Source organism: Triticum dicoccoides, chromosome 4A (genome assembly GCF_002162155.2).
Source record: "Triticum dicoccoides isolate Atlit2015 ecotype Zavitan chromosome 4A, WEW_v2.0, whole genome shotgun sequence".
In the NCBI taxonomy this organism is placed as follows: Eukaryota; Viridiplantae; Streptophyta; class Magnoliopsida; order Poales; family Poaceae; genus Triticum; species Triticum dicoccoides.
This window is the reverse complement of record NC_041386.1, coordinates 99,797,566-99,807,307: the sequence shown is the minus strand read 5'-3', so window position 1 is coordinate 99,807,307 and position 9,742 is coordinate 99,797,566.

Sequence of the window (9,742 nt, the reverse complement as noted above, 5' to 3'; positions counted from 1 at the left end):
ACTTGGACCGGGAGTCCAAGTAGGACTCCTCCCTATGGCACGCCCTCCTATGGCCAGCCTCCTCTCCTCCCCCCTTTATATACATGGGAGGGGCACCCCAAAGGCACACCAAAGTTTCTCTTAGCCGTGTGTGGTGCCCCCTCCATAGTTTCACACCTCGGTCATATCGTCGTAGTGCTTAGGCGAAGCCCTGCGCCGGTAACTTCATCATCACCGTCCTCGTGATGACGGAACTCTCCCTCATCCTCAACTGTATCAAGAGATCGAGGAACGCCACCGAGCTGAATGTGTGCTGAACTCGGAGGTGCCATACTTTCGGTGCTTGGATCGGTTGGATCGCGAAGACGTTCGACTACATCAACCGCGGTACTAAACGCTTCCGCTTTCGGTCTACGAGGGTACGTGGACACACTCTCCCCGCTCGTTGCTATGCTTCTCCTATATAGATCTTGCCTGATCGTAGGAATTTTTTTGAAATACTAGTTCCCCAACAAATATCCTGTAATCAAAGCAAGGATCCAAGTTTTCCCTATTTTTGATAGATAAATTATAGGTAAAGAGTGAAACCCAACAAAAACATGAGACAAACCATAAGAAATCTCTTGGTAAACTCTATATAAAACAGAGCCATCAAATTCTTCAATCTTAGAGTGTTGCTCGTCCTCAAGCAATTCTAATGAAGCCCGGAGAACTCGAAGTTAAATAAAAATTCATACCGGTCTGAGGAGATAAAATATTGTCATCTTCGCGATTCGAGCAAACCCTAAACAATATGATACAAATATTTCTGGTTCCTTTCTTAGGCCATAAAGTTAGCTAGTCACAGAAAACAAGTCAAATAGTGCCTCTCTTTTTTTTAGAGTCAAAACATTTTTAGCACACAAGGAACTTTCACAAATTTAAAACGCCGATGACGAGTATGATAAAGTAGCTACTTTCCTCCACCAAGGATTCTTTATCAAATCTCTCTACCTTGATCCAAGGTCATGAACTTAATAAGGGAACAATGCTTGGTGTTTGTAATAATCTAGTTTGGGGACCATTATCTTGCCTGGTATAGCTATTACAACTACACTCAGCATTCCACTCTTAACCGAGATGTAAGTGATTAGAGAGTTGAGCTTCATGTCATAGCATTTCCGCTACATGATTTTCCCTACAGGCACTACATGCAGGTGATGGGAAATGGCATGTGTGATTAAAAAGTTGCGAGCGGCGAAAGAATATGGCTGGAAAAGGCGCGAGAAATGGCATAGTCAGTTAGCATGGCTGCCATTAATTGGCTTGTTTCAATGAGATGAGTGGTGGGATTGTTATGACCGTCTACAAATATACAAGCCATAGGAGCCAAAATGTAGTGCACTCCATAAAATATGCCAATCGTAAACATTTTGGCTAGAGCCCATTTTCATCCCTCGAACCTCCATATTATTAGTTATTATGGAGGAAGGAGTACATGACGATTCTGCTAGAGTTGTCTGAGGGTAGTATGTATGCCCTTTGCTATATGTAATTTGGCAAGAAAGAAAGTATAATTCGAAAAATACTTTCACGCCCGCAAATGTGGGAGCAACTAACTGGAGGGTGCCCCCTGCCCACCGCGTGCCCGGGGGGGGGACTTTTCCTACCGCGGGGAGCGCTCCAACGCTCCACATGGCGCGTCTCAACAGTGCCATGTGTCATGCGTTGGACACTTATCGACGAAAACATTTTTTCATGATTTTTTTTTCTATTGTTCTTCGGGTTTCATTTTTCTACCCTTTATTCTTCCTTGTTTTTTTCCTGTTTTCCTTTGTTTTTATATCTATCAAAGCACATGTGTGCTTCCGCGTAGAGCATAGACGTGCTTCATCCGACGAGAGCACAAATTAGCTCACTTGAGGAGCATGGGTGCGCTTCCCCTCTTCGGAAGCGCAGTTTAGTTAGCTTGGGAGCACTGGTTAGTGTTGGTTGGGAGAACACACTATAAGCACCAATGTTAGTGCTAATGGGAAGCAGTTGGGAAACACATGTGCTGGTTGGAGCACAAGTTAGTTCACATTGGAAGCATGCCAATATGTTAGTATTAGTACTAGCTGGGAGCATAGAGTTATTCAGAAAGAAAACTTCATGAAAATATATCAAGAAGAGGTTTAGTTTCAAAGGTCTCGACGCGAGGAACACAATGATGAAAACATACGATATTTTGTATGCACTGTCCAAGAGATATTTCGTTCAGAAAAATGATCTTTTTAAAGTGCAACGATAGCAACAACAAAGACTTTAATCCCAAACAAGTTGGGGTAGGTTAGAGATGAAACTCGTAAAATCTCGCAACCAACTCATGGTTCTGGCACATGGATAGCAAGCTTCCACACACCCCTGTCCATGACTAGTTCTCTGGTGATACTTCAGTCCTTCATATCCCTCTTTACGGAATCCTCACCCATGTCAAGTTCGGTCTACCCCGACCTCTCTTGACATTATCAGCACGCTTTAGTCGTCCGCTATGCACTGGCGCTTCTGGAGGCCTGCGCTGAATATGCCCAAACCATCTCACACGATGTTGGACAAGCTCCTCTTCAATCTGCGACAAATGATGCGCCACTTATCACCATTAGAGAAGATGAAAGTAACCTTTTCAATAGATACCTCCACGAACTAAGCCTAGGTAGATGGTTTGGTTTCCTGTGGTGGAACAACTCACCCGGGTTCAAGTTTTAAACTTGACACATGTACTCGTATATTTACTGGATTTATTTTAGGCTCTCCGATGTTGGTATGTTAGTCGACTACAAGTACCCCTGGAGATTTCAAAGCTATGTAAGTGAAGGAAATATGACCTAGAGGCAATAATAAAGTTATTATTTATTTCCTTATTTCATGATAAATGTTTATTATTCATGCTGGAATTCTATTAACCAGAAACTTAGTACATGTGTGGATACATAGACAAACAGAGTGTCACCAGTATGCCTCTACTTGACTAGCTCGTTGAATCAAAGATGGTTAAGTTTCCTAGCCATAGACATGAGTTTTCATTTGATTAACGGGATCACATCACTAGAGAATGATGTGATTGACTTGACCCATTCCGTTAGCTTAGCACTTGATCGTTTAGTATATTGCTATTGCTTTCTTCATGACTTATACATGTTCCTGTGACTATGAGATTATGCAACTCCCGGATATCGGAGTGTCGGCGTTCTGGGAACGGGGGTCCCCAGACTTGCCTGCCTGCGGCCTGCGGCGTGGCTCAAAGGGGGAGCCCAGCGCGGCCCATCTTCACCAACACAAACCCAAGACCCTCGCGAGGGGCCAAGCCTCGTGGGGCGGACGACGTGGAGCTTCCTCAGGCGCGGCCTCGTCAGGCTGGCTCATGAGGAGGCGGAGAGATCAAGGCGGGGTACCTCACGAGGTGCCCGTGACGCAAGCCATGACAACCAGGGGTGCCAGGCAGGTGCGAGCCCGCACTCCCTTCCTCTTTGGTGCAAAGGGGGCAAGCGCAGCCGCGGAGTACCGAGGCATCAGGCAAAGGTTGCCATTTCGGTGCAATGAGACCAAGACCAGGAGGGCTACGAGATGGAGGTCACCGTGGAGCCCAAGACGGCGTCACCACCAGAGCTTTGCGCAGGCGAAGACTACTTTTGTCAGGATAGCTCATACTAGCTGCCCCCTTCAAATTAGCCCGCCATTGTTGGCTCCCTTCCCGCTCGATATTTGGGAAGAGGACCAGGGCCTCTATAAATAGGACCAGCCACCCACAGAGCAAAGGGGGGGGGGGCAGAGAGACGGGGAAGAGAAGAGAGCTAGCCGGGGTTGGAAGGATAGAGAAGATCAGAAAGAGAGAGAGAGAGAGAGAGAGAGAGAGAGAGAGAGAAAGGTGACTGAGCTCCTCCCAGCAGTTCATCGCCCCAGCCAAGAACAGACCCTCGCGAGGCTGTTCTTCCTTGTATTGTTCATCATCATCAGCCCAAGAGGCAATCCACCATATCATACACTGGAGTAGGGTATTACACCACAACGGTGGCCCGAACCAGTATAAACCCTGCGTCTCTTGTGTTGTTCTTTCCATAGTTTAGATCCTAGCAAGGCGGAGGGGTGCAAGTAGGTAGGAGGCGAAATCTCCGCGCGCACCCCAGTGTTCAAACCTCAAGGGTTTGCCGGAACCCTAAATCCGACATTTGGCGCGCCAGGTAGGGGTGCGTCGGGATTCGTCTTCCACCACCCCGTTCTCCTCCGACCATCACGCCCATGTCTGACGCTCGTCGGGCCCGCGCCGAGCGCCGGGCCGCGCTCGCTTCCCGCGTCGCCCAGACGGCCCCTGTCGGCGAGCGTCCTTGCCATTCCCCGTCACCTATCGTCAACGCCGCCACCGGCCCGGTGGGGGACGAGCAGTGAGCATCGTCCCAGCATCCGTCCGTGCGGCAAGACGGCCGCACCGCAACTCCCTCGCTCACCCCAGCTGGTTCTTCGTCCCGCGCGCTCCGCGCGCCCATGGAGCCCCTCAACCTCTCCCCCACCCATCGCGCTGCACCAACACCCCCGGTCGTCGCGGCCCTCTTGGGCGGCTTGCAGGCGCCGCCTACAAGCCACCATGTCAAGCCGTTCATCCGCCGGGTCAGCGCCGCTTCCACGCGGCAAGGGGCTCCCCTGGACCGGGCGGCGCCCGAGACCGGCCTGACCTTCAGCTCGGAGGACCACCCCTCCAACTCGGCCTGCTCGGGTGCGCTCCCCATGCTGTGCACCCCCACCATTTGCCAGGTGGCCGTCACCAGAACCCTCATTGATGGCGGCGCGGGCCTCAGCATGCTCTCGGTCGAGGCCTTCAACCTCCTCTGCATACCCCTGGAACAGCTGCAACCCAGTCGGCCCTTCTCAGGCGTTGGGGGCAAGTCGTCCAGCTCCTTGGGACAGATCCGACTCCCAGTAACCTTCGGCACCTACGACAACTTCCGCACGGAGCTGGTCGACTTCGACATCGCCCCCATCGGCCTTCCCTACAACGCCATCCTCGGCTACCCAACGCTGGCCCAGTTCATGGCCGCGACGCACCTGGCGTATAACCTCATGAAGATGCCCGGGAGTAGCAGTGTCCTCACTGTGCACGGGGACACCGGGGACGCGCTGCGGGTGCTCAAGCTCGCCTTCAAGACGGCGGCGTCGGCACAGCCCGCCGACTTGGAGACCCCCAGGCCCAAGGGGGCTGCACCCGCCAAGAAGAAACAGTTGTTCACCCAAGACAAGGCAGAAACCAAGCAGATACCCGTCGATGAGGACGGATCCACCAACGCCACTTTCACCATAGGCGCCCACCTCAAACCCAAGAAGGAGAAGGCCCTGGTCGGGTTCCTATGCGCAAACAAGAAGGTATTCGCTTGGGAGCCTGACCAGTTGACAGGGATCCCTAGGAGTGTAATCGAGCATCACCTCAACGTGTGCCCCAACATGTGCCCTGTGAAGCAGAAGGCCAGGCGGCAGTCCACAGAAAAGCAGGCCTTCATCATCCAAGAGACCCGCAAGTTAGAAGCCACTGGGGTCATTCGCGAGGTCCGATACCCGGATTGGTTGGCCAACCCTGTCGTTGCACCAAATAAGGGAGGGAAGGAGCGCATGTGCGTCGACTTCACCAACCTCAACAAAGCATGCCCGCAAGATCCATTCCCGCTCCCCCGCATCGACCAGATCATCAATTCCACTGTGGAATGCGACCTGTTATGCTTCTTGGATGCCTTCTCTGGGTATCACCAGATCAAGATGGCGGTAGAAGACATCGAGAAGACAGCCTTCCTAACCCCGTGTGGGGTGTACTACTACACATGCATGCCATTCGGGCTGTGTAACGCAGGGGCGACCTTCCAGCGGCTGATGCACATCACCTTGGGCCCGCAGCTCGGGAAGAATGTTGAAGCTTACGTCGATGACATTGTGGTAAAGTCTCGGGAGGCCAGGACCTTGATACAAGACTTGGAGGAAACCTTCGCGAGCCTCAACGCAGTGAACCTACGGCTCAAACCCAGAGAAGTGTGTGTTCAGAGTCCCCTCGGGCAAGCTCTTGGGTTTCCTCGTGTCCCACCGAGGCATCGAGGCTAACCCGGAGAAGGTCAAGGCAGTGGAAGACGTGAGCCCGCCAAAGACACTCAGAGAAATGCAGAAGCTCACGGGGCGCGTGACCGCGCTAGGGCGCTTCATCTCCAGGTTGGGGGAACGAGCACTGCCCTTCTTCCACCTAATGAAGAAAAAGGGGCCCTTCGAGTGGACTGAAGAGGCCGACAAGGCGTTCCAGGATCTCAAGAGATACCTGACCAGCCCACCGGTCATGGTGGCTCCGCGCCCTCAAGAGCCCCTGGTGCTTTACCACGCCGCCACTCCCTACTCCGCCAGCGTAGCCTTGGTGGCAGTCAGAGAGGAGCGCCGAATCAAAATCGTGGCAGCAGCCCGGGACAAGGCAGAACAGGGACAAGGAAGGCCTAGAGAAACCGCCACCGTGGCTGAGGAGGATCAGCCGCCGCAAAGGGGCGCACCAGAGGCGGAAGAGGCCCCTCTTCCAGATGGCCAGTCTCAGGAGGCCTCATTGCCTCAAGAGGCGCCACGGTCTCCGAAGGGAGCCACCAGCACTGACGCACTCCACCTAGTTGAGCACCTAGTGTACTTCGTCAGCACGGTGTTGCGGGATGCAAGGGCACGGTACCCCATGCCTCAGAAACTCCTCCTCGCGCTACTGGTGGCCTCGCGCAAGCAGGGGCACTATTTTCAGGGTCACCCCATCAAGGTCGTCTCGTCATACCCCCTGGAGAGAGTGTTTAGGAGCCCTAATTCAGCTGGAAGGGTCGCTGAGTGGAACATAGAACTGCAAGCGTTTCAGCTCGAATTCAGCACGACCAGAGTCATCAAGGGAGCAGCGTTGGCGGATTTTGTGGCAGAATGGACGGAGGCGCCAGGCCTCAAGGCCGACGAGGATCGGTCCCTGTCCCCGGGAAGCGAGGCGCCAGAAGGCTGGGTCATGTACTTCGATGGGGCGTTCTCCAGGCATGGCGCTGGGGCTGGGGCGGTGCTTATATCGCCCGCTCAGGACAAGCTCTATTACACCATGCAGCTCTGTTTCCAGCAAGGTGAGAAAGTCTCCAACAACATAGCGAAGTATGAAGGTTTAATAGCGGCCTTGAAGGCCGCGGCTGCCCTGGGGGTGAAACGCCTCAACATCAAGGGTGATTCGCAACTCCTTGTCAATTTCTCCAACAAGGTGTACGAGCCGAAGGATGAGCACATGGAAGCCTACCTAGCGGAGGTCCGCAAGATGGAGAAGCAGTTCTGGGGGTTGGAGTTGCAGCATGTGCCCCGTGGCACCAATCAGGAGGCTGACGACATCGCCAAATGGGCATCCAGGCGGTTACCTCAGGAGCCTGGCGTTTTCGAGGAGCGGCTCTTCAAGCCTTCAGCCCTGCCGTCATTATCAAACACGGCTCAGCCCCGGGAGGAGCTCCCCCAGCCACCTGCCTCAGGGGCTCCGGCCTGTGGCCCGGCCTCAGGAGCACGCCTGCTCCTGACGATGGAACCTCAGGAGGGATGTTGGATCGCGGAGCTTTGGAGTTACCTAACGCAAGGGACCCTGCCGAAGAAGGAGGAGGAAGCGGAGCGAGTGACATGCCAGGCCACAGCATACTGCATCAAGGACGGAGAGCTCTACCGGAAGCGGCCAAATGATGTATCCCTGTGCTGCATCTCCAGGGAGCAGGGGAAGGAACTGCTGGAAGATATACACATCGGAGATTGTAGACATCATTCATCATCACGGACCTCGTCGGCAAGGCGTTCCGCAGTGGGTTTTATTGGCCCACCGCGCTCAATGACACCGTCGAACTAGTGAAAGCTTGTGAGGCCTGCCAGTTCCACGCCAAGCAGATCCATCAGCCAGCAGGAGGCTTGCAGACTATCCCCCTTTCGTGGCCATTCGTAGTCTGGGGGCTGGATATCTTGGGCCTGTTTCCTCGGGCGCCTGGGGGCTACCGCTACCTCTACGTCGCCGTAGACAAGTTCACCAAGTGGGCTGAAGTAGAGGCTGTCCGCACCATTCCTGCGGGTTCCGCGGTCAAGTTCATCAAGGGCATCGTGAGCCGGTTCGGGGTGCCGAATCGCATCATCACGGACAACGGTTCGCAGTTCACTAGTAACCTCTTCAAAACATATTGTGCTAACCTTGGAACGCAGATATGCTACGCTTCGGTCGCGCACCCTCGAAGCAACGGCCAGGCCGAGCGAGCCAACGCGGAGGTCCTGAGGGGCCTCAAGACCAGGACGTTCAAGAAGAAGCTGGAGGCCTGTGGCAGAGGTTGGTACAACGAGCTTCAGTCCGTGTTGTGGTCCATCCGCACAACCGTGACCAAGCCGACTGGGGAGACCCCGTTCTTCCTGGTCTACGGAGCCGAAGCGGTCCTCCCTCACGAGGTTAGACATCGCTCCGTGCGGGTCTTGGCGTTTGACGAGGCGCAGCGGACGCCATGCGGGGGATGGACCTCGTGCTAGGGGAGGAACGTCGCCGAGAAGCCGCGCTACGAGCGGCGAGGTACCAACAAGCACTGCGGCGATATCACTGCCGCAACATCCGCCCCAGAACTCTCGAGGTAGGAGACCTCGTGCTCAGGCGGGTTCTCTCCAGGGAGGGGCTGCACAAGCTCTCTCCCATGTGGGAGGGCCCGTTCAAAGTTGTTCATGTTTCCAGGCCCCGCTCCGCGTGCTTGGAGACTCAGGAGGGGGTGCCAGTCCAGAATGCATGGAACATCCAGCACCTCCGGAGGTTCTACCCCTAAAAAGGCCCAGAGCCTATGAAGAAGGCAAATGCTTGTGAAGCTATCGCGTTCTGGAAAAGGCCCAGAGCCTGTGAAGAAGGCGAATGCCTGTGAAGCTATCGCGTTTTGGAAAAGGCCCGGAGCCTGTGAAGAAGGCGAATGCCTATGAAGCTATCGCATTTTGGAAAAGGCCCGGAGCCTGTGAAGAAGGCGAATGCCTGTGAAGCTATCGCGTTTTGGAAAAGGCCCAGAGCCTGTGAAGAAGGCGAATGCCTGTGAAGCTATCGCGTTTTGGAAAAGGCCCGGAGCCTGTGAAGAAGGCTAACGCCTGTGAAGCTTGCCGCCCGTGACACTCTCACGTAATAATGGGTTGGGGCTGTACACGCCCCGGAGTCTTAGGAGCGCCGGCCTCAGGCCCTGGGGCTCCCTCCCACGCCCAGTGGCAGCACTTAGCTCCGCGCTGGTGAGAAGACGTCGAACACTAGATTAGGTGCCGGACGCGGCTTTTCATTTGCTTTCTGCAGTTGGCTTGTTCCTTCTCATTCGAAGTTTTATTGAATTTGTTGCCGTCTTTGGCTTGTGGTTCTTCGACTTTTCGCTCTCCTGCCTCGATTTTTTCTCTTGTGCAAGGCCTCACGAGGGGGGGCAGCTGAGCGCCCTCGCGAGTGTTCCTACCCTAGTCATCCAAAGAGTTCGCGACCTGGGCCCCTTACAGGAGCACCCCTCCAGTCTATGCCCCACGGGCACCGCGACACAAACAAAGGGCCTGGGTCGGTCGCCCCCCCCCCCGCGGTCGGGGCCGGGAACTATCCACGCTCGAGCACATAGCCGGAAGGTACGATAACGAAAGCAGAATGATGATTAACAACAATAACCCAAACACGCCCCCGTGGGGCTCCACACTATTGTCTTTGTTATGCAGGAAAAAGGAAAAGAAAGAACAAATCTGGTGCAGCTCGCCTCACACCGGCCCGCAA